Genomic DNA, 19196 nt, shown 5'->3' with positions numbered 1-19196 from the left:
AAACCAAACAGTGCCGAAAAACCACGGAATACTTAAACCAAATGCCCCTTCAACAAAACACACCACCCCGAACCACATAAAACGAATACCCTCTGCCACGTCCTGACCAAACTACAATACTAATTAACCCTTATACTGGCCAGGACGTGACAAAATGTTTAATTTAATCAATTTTAGAATAAGTCTGTAACCTAAGAAAATGTGGGGTCTGAAGGCTTTCCGAATGCACTGTAAACTAAATGACCAAAAGTATGTGGACACCTATTCGTCCAACATGTCATTCCAAAATCCTGGGCATTAATATGGAGTTGGTCCCCCCTTTGCTGCTGTAACAGCCTCCACTCATCTGGGAAGGCTTTCCACTAGATGTTGGAACATTGCAGCGGAGACTTGCTTCCATTCAGCCACGAGCATTAATGAGGTCTGGCACTGATGTTGGGCGATTAGGCCTGTCTCGCAGTTGGCGTTCTAATTCATCCCAAAGGTGTTCGATTGAGGTTGAGGTCAGGGATCTGTGCAGGCCAGTCAAGTTTTTCCAAACCAAGCTCGACAAACCATTTCTGTATGGACCTCGCTTTGTGCATTGTGGCATTCTCATGCTGAAACAGGAAAGGGCCTTCCCCAAACTGTTGCCACAAAGTTGGAAGCACAGAATCGTCTAGAATGTCATTGTATGCTGTAGAAATAAGATTTCCCTTCACTGGAACCAAGGGGCGTAGCCCGAACCATGAAAAACAGCCCCATTACGTATGGTGATCTTAGGCTTGTGTGCGGCTGCTCGGCTATGGAAACCCAATTCATGAAGCTCCTGACGAGCAGTTCTTGTGCTGATTTTGCTACCAGAGGCAGTTTGGAACTCTGTAGTGAGTGTTGCATCCGAGGACAGACAATTTTTACGAGCTTCAGCACTCAGCGGTCCCGTTCTGTGAGCTTGTGTGGACTACCACTTTGCGGTTGAGCCGTTGTAGAGCACTATAAATGGAATAGGGTGCTTTTTAGGATGCAATTATCTGTTGAAACAGCCCTAAAATATTACAGATTGTGCCTTTTTAATGAATCTTTCTGCACTATTTTAGAACCGTAACTAACCAGTTAGCTAGTAACATGTGCAGCATAGAGAAACACTAACCAACAATGCATATTTTAGTCAACTCTTTTTGACTCAACCAATGTCTACACTCAACCAAGACGCTCTATTTCCAGATACCTTTTGTTTCTAATGATCATGTATGGTTTGATACATTTTGAAGGTTGGTTCCAACCTGAAGACTCCCAAGTTCCCTATCTGGGTGGTGTGCAGCGAGAGCCATTTCAGCGTGCTCTTTGGTGTGCAGGAGCTGCGGGGAGTTTGACCTGTACTACTACGACGGCCTAGCCAATCAGCAGGAGGAAATCTGCCTAACTGTCTGTACGTATGGAACACTGATGATGATGATCTGGGTTGGTTTTATCTGCTAGAGAACTAGACACAGATGTATCCCTTTTCTTATGTACTGTAGCTAATTGGGTAACTCTGTTATTGATGTGAAATGATCAGGCCCTATTCATTCATCTCACGTATCACTCGTATGTATTTCACTTGAAAATGAATGACTTTCAGTGCTAATCATAAGTTAATATGAAGTTAATGTTCCTCATGAAGAGTTTGTATTCTTGTATTTATGTCCAGCTTTAGGTACCACAGGAATATCTGCTGGCTGCCAAGGTATCGACACTGATCTCATTCCTCCTCTTGAACACTGTATACGGACCAAGTGAGTCAGTTCATTTTTCTTGTTCAAACATGCATTAAAGCCGCCGATGCTTAAATATAAGTAATATAATAAAATCATTCCCATCAAAACCCATCAGTTTATGCTATGCTAGTGACTTGTCTGAAGGTAACCAGTACTGGATTAAAAAAATGAATGGAAGTATGGAGCTCAGTTTTGTGCCTACTCCCAAAAAAGTGTTTAAATATGTGTAAAAAAAAATGTATATATATATTTCCTGTGCTTTTTTTATATCTCCTAGATATAGGACAGACACTTATTTTTGGACTGCCATTTTTGCCATTTATGAATGTTATTCAATGCATTTCTGTGGGCTATAGTAGTAAAGGCCCAATTCAATATGTTATCAAATGTTTTTATTTATCTTTTTTTATATATATACCTATAGGGGTCCTAAAATAGCTAAATAATCCATGATATTACCATCCTAAAACATTTCCATAATGTTAGCTTGAACCACTTCGCTTCATTGATTGTAATTGCACTAGGATTACATTTTTATGTACTTTTATGTAAAGTGTCCTTGGGTGTCTTGAAATGCGCCTGACAAATAAAACTGTGTTATCATTGTAGGATTTACACTGAGTATACCAAACATTAGGAACACCTTCCTAATATTGAGTTGCAGCCCATGTTGACTCCAATGCTTTCCACGGTTGTGTCACGTTGGCTGGATGTCCTTTGGGTGGTGGACTGTTCTTGATACACACGGGAAACTGTTGAGCGTGAAAAACCCAGCAGCGCTGCAGTTCTTGACACAAACCGGTGCGCCTGACACCTACTACCATATGCCGTTCAAAGGCACTTTAAATCTTTTGTCCTGCCCATTCACTGAATGGCACACATACACAATCCATGTCTCAATTGTCTCAAGTCTTAAAAATCCTTCTTTAACCTGTCTCTTCCCCTTCATCTACCCTAAAGTGGATTTAACAAGTGACATCAGTAATGGATCATAGCTTTCACCTGGATTCATGTCATGGAAAGAGCAGGTGTTCATAATGTTTTGTGCACTCAGTGTATAATGCTGCCTATTTATATTGCAAGTGATACTTTGAACAACATTTGTAGTACAATGTTTTTATGGTACAGTATGTACATTTTAGTCATTTAGCAGACAGTCTTATCCAGAACGACTTCTTCAAGTTATATCAACATTTGCATGCATTTACCATAGTCCACTCTGACTGTTTATTGTGTTTTGTTTTCCTAGATGGAAAGATGCCATTGTCAATTGGAATGACACCGAGCCCATACTTTGACTGGCTAGTGGATAGAAGGTGATGTGTAGATGAGACTGGGACGACCCCATGGCTGGAGACACAAAATATACTGCTTTCTTATTGCAAAATATGCCCTTAAGCAAACACTTTTATCCAAAGCGAATTATAGTCATGCATGCATGCATACATTACAGATTAAATAGAATTGCTTACAGTAGCGGTGCATGGGTAAAATCACTGGGGAAGCCAAGCCCCCCCCACCCAAAAGCCATATTATAACCTACTGTGTGTGTTGTGATAATTGCATTTTTTGCTCTAGAACCTGTTAGTTCATATGCCTTGCCACTGTGATATATAGGCCTAAGGCCGAGACAGTAAGAAGACATAGTGGCAGAATAAATTCAACCACACCTTTGTTTCATCACAAAACTGGAGAGAAACCTCTGTCCGGTGAAGTCCACAAAGCATATTTCATGTAGCAAACAGTTATGTGACCTACAGCATAGTCAAGCAAGTTAATGTTTCTGACTTTTTACTAAACAACTATTGATTTAGAACCCCAGAGTTACCATAAGTCTCAAAGAAAGCAGGAGCTGCCTCCACTATTCCAGCACCATTTCTACTTCAACATTTCAACATCATCAAGTGAAATCACCCATGCTTGGTCTAATACAGTGACAACTAAAAGATACCAAAAACGATTTAGTCCTATCAACATAAGCCAAATGTGATATGGCTGTCCATGGTTCTGCTTTCTCTCTGTGTGTGTGCGTGCATTCGTGCAAGTATAAAAAAACATGTTTACTCACCCTACTTGTAGAGAAACGCCAATGCCATCATCCTCTTTCATGTTGATAAAATGGTCTATGATTCTGTCATACAGTACACACTTTTAGTTTTGTTGTCCTAGGGTACCTGGCTAAAATGCTTTCTAGCGAGCTTAACTTCTTTCATGAGCAACAATGAGCCAGGCCAGCTAGTTAACATTAGTCTACTACGTCTAGCTACATATTGAACTTCCATCCTCTCAGGCCAGGGGCACAATGTATGAATTAATGGTTGGATCATTATCACCATTATAATCATTGGCCAGTACGGAGAATTAAAGCTCCATTATGTCACTTTTTGGGCGTCCTGACTATATTCACATAGAAATGGGAGTTATAGATCTGTCATTCTCATTGAAATCCCGTCTTAAGAAGCGGTAGATCTGTTCTATGCGCACAATTTTTATGCTTCCCGGTCTTAAGTTTGGTTTTTGTGTCTTTTACTTTCGGTTTTGAACGCCAGCGTCAAGGAGCTGAAAATATTTTTGGTTATGGAAAATATATTTCACTGCAGTTTAGATGGTACAATGATTCTCTACACTATTCTTGCTTGTTTTGTCACATAAACTGAAATTAGGTGAACTATAAGACTTTTAACAACCAGGAAATAGCGCAGTGCATCTTTAAGTAAAACCACAAGTGCAAATCCCTATCTCCATCCATGGCTAATTTAGAAAAGGGACAATTTTAGCTAACTAGCTAGCTAGCCACCGGAGGACAACAACATAACGAGATGCAACAATTCTAGTTTTTTTCTGTCAATTTAATATTAGGAAGGTATTGTTAAAGTTGCGCTATGCAGAAATCGCTCCGCCATTTCCTGTTTGATGAAACTCTAATAGTTAATCTAATTTTAATCTATGTGACAAAATAAGATGGTACAGTGTAGAGAATCATTGTACCATCTAAAACACTGAAATATATTTTCCATAACCCAAAATATTGTATTTTCAGCTGTTTTGAAGCTGGTGTACAAAACCAGAAGTAAACAATGCAAAAATAAAACTTAAGAATGGAAAGCATAGAACATATCTACTGCTTTTTAGACTTGTTTTACAGTTGAATGATAGATCTATAACCCACTTTTCTATGTGAATTTGGTCAGGTCGCACAAAGTTACATATTGACACTTTTAATGTAAGTTACATATTGACACTTTTACTGTTTTGGAAAGTCAGTGTATTTGTATTGTATAAAACAGGGTTCTCCAACCCTGTTCCTGGAGAGCTTCCATCCTGTCGATTTTCGTTCCAACCCTGTTCCTGGAGAGCTTCCATCCTGTGGATTTCGCTCCAACCCTAACCTAGCACACCTGAATCGGGTTAGAGCGAAATCGGGTCGCTCTCCAGGAACAGGGTTGGAGACTCATGGTATAAAGTATATTATTTGAATAAATATTATTGTATTTCATCAACAACCACATGTGTTGACACGATCATGGAGGCCGTTTTGTACATGTTAATTTACATTTGAGTCATTTAGCAGACGCTCTTATCCAGAGTGACTTACAGGATCAAGTAGGGTTAAGTGCCTTGCTCAAGGGCACATTGACAGGTTTTTCACCTAGTCAGCTTGGGGATTTGAACCAGCGACTTTTCGGTTACTGGCACTTAACCACTAGGCTAGTCGCTGCCCCCAGGTCGCCTAATTATTTCTGAATGCCTGAAGATGTTCTTGTTATAAGTGGTGCAGGAAATGTTGATTCCTACGCCTTAAAACGAGTCTTTACCTCATCGTTTCTTACATGGACATGCCCAATATAAAGAGGAGTGCCTTGGATTTGGCGTAGCCTATGACATGCAGCTTTGATGACCATCAGTCTTAAAGGTAGAGTCAGCAGTTATTTCTGCAACAGCTAAGAGCATCTTGCATCTCGCTCATCACAATATCATCTGTGCGGCTTGTGGCAAAGTCATTTAGCTCACTCTACCTTTTAATGTATGACAATATCCATAGGGTATTATTATATTTCAAACATTATTCTATTACATGACGTATATACTACATATCTAACCATTTGATGTTATTTGTGAAATGGACGTGTGTATTTTTGACTGTAAAACATTTGACTGTAGATGTTTTATTTGAATGGTCAGAGTTGTAAACTAATTTGTTTTATTAATTTAAAAGTTGTGGATCACCTGTATCTTGCCTTTTGTCTTCTGTGAATGACTACACTTGGACACATGCAATGCCTTGATTGTCCTCTTGCTGCCACTGTTGAGTTGTATATGGATCCTGTATGCAGTCAACATTGCTCACTCTTGGTTCCCATGACAGGAGAGAAGATATATGAAATGTTAATGGTTGCCAAATCAAAATAGAATAAAATTGTATTGGTCGCATGCACATATTTAGCAGATGTTATTGCGGGTATAGAAAAATGCTTGTGTTCCTAGCTCCAACAGTGCAGTAATAATCTAACAATATACAACAATACACACAAATCTAAAAATTAAAGAATGGAATTAAGAAACATTAGGATGAGCAATTTTGGAGTGTGTGTGTGCGCGTGGGATGTATAGACATGAATGTTTTTATGAAGTTCATTTTTTTCCACCAGAATATTCATTCAAGTGTTTTTTTACGTGAAGTAAATGTCAAGTCAGGAGATTGTGTAACACCTGGAGTGTATCCACACTGCCTTCGGAAAGTATTCAGACCCCTTCCTTTTTTCCACATTTTGTTACGTTACAACCTTATTCTAAAATGAATTAAATAAAGAATGTTGCTCATCAATCTACACACAACACAATTGGAAAAAGTTTGGAACTACCAAGACTCTTCCTAGAGCTGTCCAGCCAGCCAAACTGAGCAATCACGAGAGAAGGGCCTTGGTCAGGGAGGTGACCAAGAACCAGATAGTGACTCTGACAGAGCTCCAGAGTTCCTCTGTGGAGATGGGAGAACCTTCAAACATCTCTGCACACTCCACCAATCAGGCCTTTATGGTAGAGTGGCCAGGCCGAAGCCACTTCTCAGTAAAAGGCACATGACAGCCCGGTTGCCCAAAAGGCAACTAAAAGACTCTCAGACCATCAGAAACAAGATTCTCTGGTCTGATGAAACCAAGATTGAACTCCTTGGCCTGAATGCCAACCATCACATCTGGAGGAAACCTGGCACCATCCCTACGGTGAAGCATGGTGGCATCATGCTGTTGGGAAGTTTTTCAGCAGCAGGGACTTGGAATCAGGATTGAGGGAATGATGAACAGAGCTTGAGAGCATCTGCAGAGAAGAATAGGAGAAACTCCCCCAAGCTTGTAGCATCATACAGAAGAAGACTCAAGGCTGTAATCGCTGCCAAATGTGCTTCAACAAAGTACTGAGTATATGAATACTTGTGTAAATGTAATATTTCAGTTACATTTTTAAAATAAATGTGTCATTATGGGCTATGTGTGTAGATTGATGAGGGGAAAAAACGATTTGATTAATTTTAGAATAAGACTCTAATGTAACAAAATGTAGAAAAAGTAAAGGGGTCTGAATACTTTCCGAATGCACCACAACCAAATACAACAATATTTATGAATGTTGTATTTCTTTCTCCATTTCGCAAGAACAATACACAAAGGTTGAGCCCGGTTTTATTCCAATCTGATTGAATGGAAGTAAATTGCAGCTTCCCCAATCAGTTTCACCACTGGCCATCTGTTGCTATGTATTTGAAGCTTGAGGGATTGCAGAAACATCTCCACCCACTCATGATAACGTTGCATACTATTTGAGCATGAGCCTCTAGCCGAGGCCAAACATTTTATTTCATTGTTTTGGCTAGATTGGATTTATCCTCAGCTTAGGGTCATAGCCATAGTGTTATTGAATTGCCAATGTGAGAGTGATGACTTGGTATTTTGGTCATTTTTGTAAAAATACGTTCACCTTAGCCTACATGGTTGCATTTCCCAAATCCCTTCAAATGTATTTTCACACAGTAAATGAACATTTATTTGGTCAACACTTTATTGTAACTCCACGTAATAAAGCATTTATAATGGGATTAGTAAATAGTTTATTCATAATGTATTAATCATTACTAATATAGGTTCGGCGATGAGACAGCCTATAGGGAGAAGGTCAGAGAACTGACCGTGTGGTGCAAGGACAACAACCTCTCCCTCAACGTGATCAAGACAAAGGAGATGATTGTGGACTACAGGAAAAGGATGACCGAGCACGCCCCCATTCTCCTCGACGGGGTTATAGTGGAGCAGGTTGAGAGCTTCAAGTTCCTTGGCGTCCACATCACCAACAAACTTACATGGTCCAAGCACACCAAGACAGTTGTGAAGAGGACACGACAAAACCTATTCACCCTCAGGAGACTGAAAAGATTTGGCATGGGTCCTCAGATCCTCAAATGGTTTTACAGCTGCACCATCGAGAGCATCCTGACGGGTTGCATCACTGCCTGGTATGGCAACTGCTCGGCCTCCGACCGCAAGGCACTACAGAGGGTAGTGCATACGTCGCAGTACATCACCGGGGCCAAACTTCCTGCCATCCAGGATCTCTATACCAGGCGGTGTCAGAGGAAGGCCCTAACAATTGTTAACGACTCCAGCCACCCTAGTCATAGACTGTTCGCTCTGCTACAGCACGGCAAGCGGTACCAGAGCGCCAAGTATAGGTCCAAGAGGCTTCTTAACAGCTTCTACCCCCAAGCCATAAGACTCCTGAACAGCTAATCAAATGGCTACCCAGAATATTTGCATTTTTAGGCATTTACTTAAAACTGAATCGTTGGTTAAGGACTTGTAAGTAAGCATTTCACAGTAAGGTGAAAGTACCTGTTATACTCGGAGAATGTGGCAAATAAAATTTGATTTAATCTTATAAACCTGATGCTCCTTAAGGTCTCAAAATGGCCCCTAGACCATATCAATGGTTAAACAATAAGCACACAACACAGAATGTTATTAAAAGGAAATATATTGAACATTCTATTCACAAAAACTGTTGTGAAACAACTGTTACAAGGGCTTGAGGAAGAGCTGTAATGTGAATGTTCTGCTGGAGTTGTCAACCTGGCGAATATGAACTGATCATAAAACATGGAGATGTAGACTACACACAACAGCTGGTCGGACCGGACAGTTGTTCTCTAGTGGATTTGAATTGTTTAAGGATTTGTATTCCCTATTGAGTGCATTTGGAAAGTTTTCAGTCCTCTTGACTTTTCCCACATTTTGTTACATTATAGCCTTATTCTAAAATGGATTACATCGTTTTCTCCCCATCATCAATCTACACACATTACCCCATAATGACAAAGCAAAAACAGGTTTTTAGAATTTGTTGCAAATTTATAAAATATAAAACCCAGAAATATCACATTTACATAAGTATTAAGACCCTTTACACAGTACTTTGTTGAAGCACCTTTGGCAGCGATTACGGCCTCAAGTCTTCTTGGGTATGACGCTACAGGCTTGGCACACCTGTATTTGGGGAGTTTCTCCCATTCTTCTCAGCACATCCTCTCAAGCTCTCTCAGGTTGGATGGGGAGCATTGTTGCACAGCTATTTCCAGGTCTCTCCAGAGATGTTCGATCGGGTTCAAGTCCGGGCTCTGGCTGGGTCACTCAAGGACATTCATAGACTTGTACCGTAGCCACTCCTGCATTGTCTTGGCTGTGTGCTTAGGGTTGTTGTCTTGTTGGAAGGTGATGTAGAAAAAAGAAACGCACACCTATAAAGGCGAGGTGCTGGCTAGCGGAGTAGAACACTAGAAAATAAAGGAAAGCCGCACACTCTAAGGGCTCAGATGCAAAAATTTAATAACCAACGTTTCGACAGCGAAGCTGTCTTCATCAGGGTATCATCACAAACACTGCGAGATTAGTCATTTATATAGTGTCAAGAGACACACAGGTGTTTGTAATCATGGCCAAGTATGGCCTAATATCATTGGTTAACTCAAATATTTTTAAAAAATGGCATACAAAGAACATACAAAAAGACAAACAAATGGATAGCATACGATCATAGCATTTGTAGTCTAAAATGTATCTAACAAACAATTACAATGGCAAAATCACAATTATCACAAGAATGGCTTCAGATCAAAGTCTATGTTGAGACCGAAGGGAGCAAGGGTCTTTAAATTAAAGATCCAGGCAGCCTCTCGTTTTAACAATAAATTATCAAGGTCACCCCCTCTCCTCGGGAGGGTGACATGTTCTATGCCAATATAACGCAGAGACGAAATCGGATGGTTTGCTTCCAAAAAGTGGGCCGCAACTGGGTAAGTTAAGTTTTTGCACCTAATGGTGCTACGGTGCTCTGAGATACGTACTTTTAATTCACGCTTTGTTTTACCCACATCATTTTTACCACAAGGACAAGTTATAAGATAAATAACTGCCTTAGTGGAACACGTAATAACACCTTTAATTGGGATAGATTTCCCTGTTTGGGGGTGTTTGAAGGATCTACATTTATAGTGCCATTGCATTGAGCACAGCCATTACACTTGTAATTTCCATCCAGTATGCACTGATCTTTACAGGAAACCTACTGATCGTAACAGTTTGTTGAGGGCTGATAGTTGTCACCCACTTCCCTTGAAAAATAGTTTGCCCTACAGCCAATTCTGTCGAATCAAAAGAATTTGTATTAAACAATCAGATTTCGACAGAAATATGGCTGAGACTCAGGATAAGTTCAAGGAGAGGGGGTACAACAATGATCAGATTAATATTGCCATTGAGAAAATTCAAAACAAAACGAGACATGACCTTTTTCAAGGTCAGTCTCGCAAAAAGTCGCATTCTTGCGTTCTCACTACCCGCTACTCAAAGTGCTCTGAACAAATTAAAGGAATCGTTCACAAACATTGGCACATTCTGAAATATGATGATAGTCTCGTTAATGTGTTTTCTGATCTTCCCCTGGTTGTATTCTCGCGGGGAAGAAATCTCAGAGACCAATTGGTACACTCTGATTTACCACCCCAAGATATTTCTGAACAACGTCTATTTGCGCCCATACTGGATGGAAATTACAAGTGTAATGGCTGTGCTCAATGCAATGGCACTTATAAATGTAGATCCTTCAAACACCCCCAAACAGGGAAATCTATCCCAATTAAAGGTGTTATTACGTGTTCCACTATGCAGTTATTTATCTTATAACTTGTCCTTGTGGTAAAAATTATGTGGGTAAAACAAAGCGTGAATTAAAAGTACGTATCTCAGAGCACCGTAGCACCATTAGGTGCAAAAACTTAACTTACCCAGTTGCGGCCCACTTTTTGGAAGAAAACCATCCGATTTCGTCTCTGCGTTATATTGGCATAGAACATGTCACCCTCCCGAGGAGAGGGGGTGACCTTGATAATTTATTGTTAAAACGAGAGGCTGCCTGGATCTTTAATTTAAAGACCCTTGCTCCCTTCGGTCTCAACATAGACTTTGATCTGAAGCCATTCTTGTGATAATTGTGATTTTGCCATTGTAATTGTTTGTTAGATACATTTTAGACTACAAATGCTATGATCGTATGCTATCCATTTGTTTGTCTTTTTGTATGTTCTTTGTATGCCATTTTTTTAAATATTTGAGTTAACCAATGATATTAGGCCATACTTGGCCATGATTACAAACACCTGTGTGTCTCTTGACACTATATAAATGACTCATCTCGCAGTGTTTGTGATGATACCCTGATGAAGACAGCTTCGCTGTCGAAACGTTGGTTATTAAATGTTTGCATCTGAGCCCTTAGAGTGTGCGGCTTTCCTTGTTGGAAGGTGAACCTTCGCTCCAGTCTGAGGTCCTGAGCGCTCTGGAGAAGTTTGTCATCCAGGATCTCTCTGTATTTGCTCCTTTCATCTTTTCCTCGATCCTGACTAGTCTCCCAGTCCCAGCCGTTGAAATTAAAATCAAATGTATTTATAAAGCCCTTTTTATATCAGCCGATATAACAAAATGCTGTACAGAAACCCAGCCTAAAACCCCAAACAGGAAGCAATGCAGATGTAGAAGCACAGTGGCTAGGAAAAACTCCCTAGAAAGGCCAGACCCTAGGAAGAAACCTAGAGAGGAACCAGGCTCTGAGGGGTGGCCAGTCCTCTTTTGGCTGTGCCGGGTGGAGATTATAACAGAGCACGGCCAAGATGTTCAAACATTAATAGATGACCAGCAGGGTCATATAATAACAATCACAGTGGTTGTAGAAGGTGCAACTGGTCAGCACCTCAGGAGTAAATGTCAGTTGGCTTTTCATAGCCGATCATTCAGAGTTAGAGACAGCAGGTGCGGTAGAGAGAGAGAGTCCAAAACAGCAAGTCCGAGACAATGTAGCAAGTCCAGTGAACAGGTCAGGGTTCCATAGCCACAGGCAGAACAGTTGAAACTGGAGCAGCAGCATGACCATGTGGACTGGGGACAGCAAGGAGTCATCCGGCCAGGTAGTCCTGAAGCATGGTCCTAGGGCTCAGGTCCTCCGAGAGAAGAGAGAGAGAAAAAGAGAGAGTGAAAAGGAGAGAGAGAGAATTAGAGGGAGCATACTTAAATTCACACAGGACATTGGATAAGACATGAGAAATACTCCAGATATAACAGACTGACCCTAGCCCCCCCGACACATAAACTATTGCAGCATGAATACTGGAGGCTGGGACAGGAGGGGTTGGGAGACACTGTGGCCCTGTCCGACGATACCTCCGGAAAGGCCAAACAGGCAGGATATAACCCCGCCCACTTTACCAAGGCACAGCCCCCACACCACTAGAGGGATATCTTCAAACACCAACCTACTACCCTGAGACAAGGCCGAGTATAGCCCAAGAAGACCTTCCCCACGGCACGAACCCGAGAGGGGCACCAACCCAGACAGGAAGATCACGTCAGTGACTCAACCCACTCAAGTGACTCACCCCTCCTAGGGACGGCATGGAAGAGCACCAGTAAGCCAGTGACTCAGCCCCCGTAATAGGGTTAGAGGCAGAGAATCCCAGTGGAGAGAGGGGAACTGGCCAGGCAGAGACAGCAAGGGCGGTTCGTCGCTCCAGTGCCTTTCCGTTCACCTTCACACCCCTGGGCCAGACTACAGTCAATCATAGGACCTACTGAAGAGATGAGTTTTCAATAAAGACTTAAAGATCGAGACAGAGTCTGTGTCTTTCACATGGATAGGCAGACCATTCCATAAAAATTTAGCTCTATAGGAGAAAGCACTGCCTCCAGCTGTTTGCTTAGAAATTCTAGGGACAGTAAGGAGGCCTGCGTGTTGTAACCTCACGCTTGACATTAAGGGAATCCCCAACTTATGGAAATCTGCTTTTGTACAGCCTCTCCTGGAAGGTGGAGATCCTTTGCTACTTGACAACTATCCACCCATATCAACACTGTCTGTACTATCTAAGGTACTGGAGTCCTTAGTTAGTAGGCAGCTGAAGTCCTACCTCCAAGAAAACAACATCTTAAGTGGAATGCAATCAGGTTTTAGGTTACGCCACAGCACTGTTTCAGCAACATTGAAGGTTTTAAATGACATCCACTGTGCTCTTGACAAGAAGTTACATTGTGTGTCTGTCTTTATTGATTTGTCGAAGGCTTTTGACACCGTGGACCATTCTGTGTTGGTGCAAAGTTTAAAATGTTGTGGAATTAGATTACCTGTCAATAGAGTTGTGCTCAGGTGTTCCACAAGGTTTTATTTTGGGCCCACTGTTGTTCATTTTGTATATCAACAACATTGGGGATCATATTGAAACAGCAGATGTTCATTTTTATTCAGATGAGGCTGTTCTATATTGAAGTGGTAGTAGTTTATCTTTAGCTTTTGAAAATGCCCAAAGAGCATTTAACACCATCCAACAGAATCTGTATGATTTGAAGCTGGTTCTGAATTTGGGTAAAACAAAATGCATGGTATTTACAAATGCCAGGCATGTTACTAATCGTGTCATTGCTACATTGGATGGAAATACTTTAGAGCAAGTCAAAGTGTACAAATATTTGGGAGTGTGGGTTGATGACAAGCTGAGCTTCACTGTTCATGTGGAGAACTTGATAAGGAAGCTCAAACTGAGATGAGTTTTTATTACCACCATAAGGCTTGTTTTTCTCTGGAGGCCAGGAAGGAGCTGGTACGATGTACATTACGGGCGGTTTTAGATTTGAGTGATATATATATATATTGTGGTAAACCGTGGAGTGTTGGGTGGAGCGTGTTGAGATTGACACAGAGACAGGGAGGCTTTAGTCCGCAAAAACAACTTTACTAAGACAGAAAATAAATATATCAAAGAAATAACTTAGGTTTTGCTCAGTCTTCCTTCTCTTTCTTAACTGGTGTCCGTCTCTCCCGCCGTGTGCGATCGTGCTCCTTTTATTTAGCCTCCACGGCTGGTTGGCACTTTCCTCTAATTACCTCCACTTAGCTGTCCGTGTCGGGGTGCCCAGCTCCCGTTTTCCCAGCAGAGGGAGCCAACGTCGCCTCCTTGTACCTCCCCTCTATTACCATCCCCCGGGGTAGACCTCCTGGGATACCACAATATATATATACAGTTGAAGTCGGAAGTTTACATACACCTTAACCAAATACATTTAAACTCAGTTTTTCAAAATTCCTGACTTTTAATCCCAGTAAAAAGTTCCTGTCTTAGGTCAGTTAGGATCACCACTTCATTTTAAGAACGTGAAATGTCAGAATAATAGTAGAGAGAATGGTTTATTTCAGCTTTTATTTCTTTCATCACATTCCCAGTGGGTCAGAAGTTTACATACACTCAATTAGTATTTGGTAGCATTGCCTTAAATTGTTTAATTTGGGTCAAACTTTTCAGGTAGCCTTCCACAAGCTTCCCACAATAAGTTGGGTGAATTTTGGCCCATTCCTCCTGACAGAGCTGGTGTAACTGAGTCAGGTTTATATACCACCTTGCTCGCACACGCTTTTTTCAGTTCTGACCACAAATTTTCTATATAATTGACGTCAGGGCTTTGTGATGGCCACTCCAATACCTTGACTTTGTTGTCCTTAAGCCATTTTGCCAGAACTTTGGAAGTATGCTTGGGGTCATTGTCCATTTAGAAGACCCATTTGCGACCAAGCTTTAACTTCCTAACTGGTGTCTTGAGATGTTGCTTAAATATATCCACATAATTGCCCTACCTCATGATGCCATCTATTTTGTGAAGTGCACCAGTCCCTCCTGCAGCAAAGCACCCCCACAACATGATGCTGCCACCCCCATGCTTCACAGATGGGATGGTGTTCTTCGGCTTGCAAGCGTTCTCCTTTTTCCTCCAAACATAACGAAGGTCATTATGGCCAAACATTTCTATTTTTGTTTCATCAGACCAGAGGACATTTCTCCAAAAAGTACGATCTTTGTCCCCATGTGCAGTTGCAAACTGTAATCTGGCTTTTTCATGGCGGTTTTGGAGCAGTGACTTCTTCCTTGCTGAGCGGCCTTTCAGGTTATGTCGATATAGGACTCGTTTTACTGTGGATATAGATACTTTTGTACTTGTTTCCTCCAGCATCTTCACAAGATCCTTTGCTGTTGTACTGGGATTGATTTGCAGTTTTCGCACCAAAGTATGTTAATCTCTAGGAGACAGAACGCGTCTCCTTCCTGAGCGGTATGATGGCTGCGTGGTCCCATGGTGTTTATACTTGCGTACTATTGTTTGTAAAGATGAACGTGGTACCTTCAGTCGTTTGGCTATTGCTCCCAAGGATGAACCAGACTTGTGGAGGTCTACTACAATTTTGCTGAGGTCTTGGCTGATTTCTTTTGATTTTCCCATGATGTCAAGCAAAGAGACACTGAGTTTGAAGGTAGGCCTTGAAATACATCTACAGGTACACCTGTGGATGTGATCTCTACAGTGCCGTAGGCTGGTCATCATTGACCTTGCATACTGTAGGCTTAAACACTGGTATACACTGATCTGTAAGGCCATGCTGGGTAAAATGCCACTTTATCTCTGTTCTTTTTTAATCAGGTCAGTAAATAAATATCAATTACGGTCCCATTCTCATTTGCTTCTAACAGTACCAAGAATTAGAACAGGTCATGGTCGAAATAGTTTTAGTTACCCAGCTCCGTGGTCCTCCGTGGAATTCTCTCTTGAACATTGAAACATTTTATGATCTAGTCACGTTGGTGGAGTTTAAACACTTGATCGTTGTAAACATCATAGAAGAGTGTAATTATCTTTAGGACAGCTGTTTTTTAGTTATGACATTCGTGTTTTTTTTTACGTAATATTTAATTGTTGTACTGTATGTGTGTCTATAGTTTTGTTCAATGTTCTGTTAGTGTATGTAAGTTGTTTTGTCTGAAACTTTGTTTCCCCTGCTGTTGTTGGACCAGGTCTCTCTTGAAAATGAGATTTTATCTTAATGTCCAATCAATTTAATTTATCACAGGTGAACTCCAACCAAGTTGTAGAAACATCTCAAGGATGATCAATGGAAACAGGATGCACCTGAGCCCAATTTCGAGTCTCATAGCAAAGGGTCTGAATACTTATGTAAATAAGATATTTCTGTTTTTTATTTTTAATAAGTTGCAAAAATGTTTAAAAACCTGTTTTTGGGGGTATTGTGCTTCGACTGCTTCGTGGTGTGGTGAAATTAGAGGAAGGGGGGTGGAGACTTCGCAAACCGGAATTTCTAACATGTACGGACCTAGAAATGACCAAATGACGCAAGATTATAGTCCTCGGTTAGCGAGATTAGACAGCTCTAAGGAGTGACTGCAATCCACATTTTGGTTTTAGTAGAAAAGTCACTTACAATAAACACTTATGTTAGCATTTTTGGACTAAACACATTATTTTAGTTTATTTCAGCATAGAGTGTGTCTGAAGTTACACTACCGTAGTGTGACTGTTTATGAATAAAATGTTCAGTATACTTCCTTTAACATCCTCTGTGTGTGCTTATTGTTTAACCATTGACATGTTTTTGAGACCTTAAGGAGTATCAGGTACTGCTGGAATGTCTACCAATGGCATGTCCATCTTTTTGTGAGAAAATTACTACAGGTCACTCAAAACATTTATAAAGTATAAATAGCCCACACTTTAGATGAGGCCACACAAATACTTAACCCATGATCAGTAAATGGTTTATAAGGACCTATATTAAAGATCTTATGAATGATCTTATGAATCATTATTAAATACTTTTAAAGTTGTGAATATACATCATTTACATTTTAGTCATTTAGCAGACGCTCTTATCCAGAGCGACTTACAGTAGTGAATGGATACATTTCATTTCATACATTTTTTTTCTTTTCTGTGCTGGCCCCCCGTGGGAATCAAACCCACAACCCTGGCGTTGCAACAACAAAAAAAGCTACAGGGAAGGCTACTAATGTTTGCAAATGTGGGAGTAATGATGAATAAATGATGAATAAACTATTACTAATCCATTATAAATGCTTTATGTTGAGGAATCTTAAAGTGTTACCTTTATTTGTTGTAACGCAGTTATTGATCGCTAAGTATATAGTAATTTGTCTTCAAATGACAGAGAGCGGCGTCACCTTCATTTACTGTGAAAAATGCTGCAGCATCCCTGGGGTGTTGTCCATTAAGAACCCAGCAGACCAGTGTGTTATCAGAGTAGCCATTTTGAGTGGAGGGGTCAAAACCGGTCCAAAACACTCATGACAATGGAATTGGGTGGAACAGGAAGGAATGTCTTTGTCATTTAAAGTCTATAGTATTTCATCTTAGCTTTCTAAAATAATAATTGGGTGGGTACTAATTGGAAATGTGTTTTTATTTTATTTTTACATATTCCACTTCCCCTGAGACACCCTTGTAGAGTGGGTTCAGAGATCAGCCATTTTTGAAGGTGACCCTGGAGCAATTAGGGTTAACGGCCTTGTTCAAGGGCACATCGGCAGATTTTTCACCTAGTTACTAGCCCAACATTCCTAACAGCTTGGCTACCTGCCACCCAATGTAAACCTTTTACCTTTCTGTTCACATGCAGCTGGTATATAGAAAGACTTACTTCCTGTGTGCAGAGTCGTGGTCAAATGGTTCAAACTCCCGACCAGGACGTATATATGCTTCCCCACCGGAGTCCAGGGGTTCATCCATAAAAAGCATAACAATACTAGACGTAGAGTGGTATTCAACTCTCCTTTAGAAAAAAAAGAATGACCTGCTGTGAAGAACCTTGGTTTACATCTTTTTTACTTCAAGACATTTGATGCAGGATCTACTGATAATGCTTGACGCATTAGTCATCACCATGTAGGGATGTGTGCATTTACAAAATGAGATATGAGAGCCATGAATTAATCATAAGACCACACAAAAGGAATCAAGGGGTCCCCTATGATAGAAATGTGTGTGGGCATCTCAAATAAGAAAGAAATGTGTGCAGCAGTCTTCAGAGATAGAGCATTAGTTATAAATAAAGGTAGTTAGTTTACACAAAGACTTAAGTATTATTTAATTGGATTAAAGTGTTAACTTTTGCTGCAATAAATAATAATTTGTAACATAAGTCACATGGAGCAACGTTTTGGGTTATACGTACATAAACTCTTACAGAAAAGATGCTGTGGTAGTTTGTTCTTTGCGTCATAGTTTTCATACAGAAAATGGTAACCAAGAGGAAGAGGACTTTATTAGTCCCTACACGGAGACTGAGGTGTTATTTTACTATTCTACAGCTTTATAGCATTACTGACAATACCATTAGTGAGGGCCCAATACAGAACAAATGAATGGAAAGCCATCGCAAATAGAATCAGAAGGACTCCAAGGCAGCGTCATAAACATACTGGGCCCTGCTTGCTCCCCTCTGTGACTGCCTCCCAAATGGCACCCTATTCCCTATATAGTGCACTTGTTTTGCCCACGGATGATGAGGAATAGGGCACCATTTGGAACACCGCCACTGTTTCTCAGCTGACCGCTGCTTCTGGCACTTCAGACAGAGGGGAAATGACCTGGCTTTGCCTCTATTTATCTCGGGGCGTCTCAGAGAAGGCTCTGGGGGATTCAGTAGAATTGCGTATAATTGTGTTAGGGCCTTCCCACACTCCATCCCCAGTGCATCTTCTGTCTCTTCCCTTAATCTGAGCTGTTTGTCTCCAGATAAGTGATATCCTCCTTGGATTAGGATCTGGTGTCCCTACCCAGCCACATGCTGAGAAAGGGATCCCCCACCGTGTACCTCTGTAAGGGCCGACCCCTTATTTATAGCACCCTAATCCTTTTATAGTGTTGGCACAAACACCAGACCGCTCCGGTGTTAATTGTCCCGGGTGATCATGATACAGTGATGATGAGCCATATAAAGATCATAATGATCGATAGTGCCATTGACGATCTAAACATATAAAGATCATTGATGATAAATTGTGTTGAAGCATAA

The sequence above is a fragment of the Salmo salar genome, chromosome 16 (genome assembly GCF_965601325.2).
Source record: "Salmo salar chromosome 16, fSalSal1, whole genome shotgun sequence".
In the NCBI taxonomy this organism is placed as follows: Eukaryota; Metazoa; Chordata; class Actinopteri; order Salmoniformes; family Salmonidae; genus Salmo; species Salmo salar.
This window is presented reverse-complemented; position numbering follows the sequence as displayed.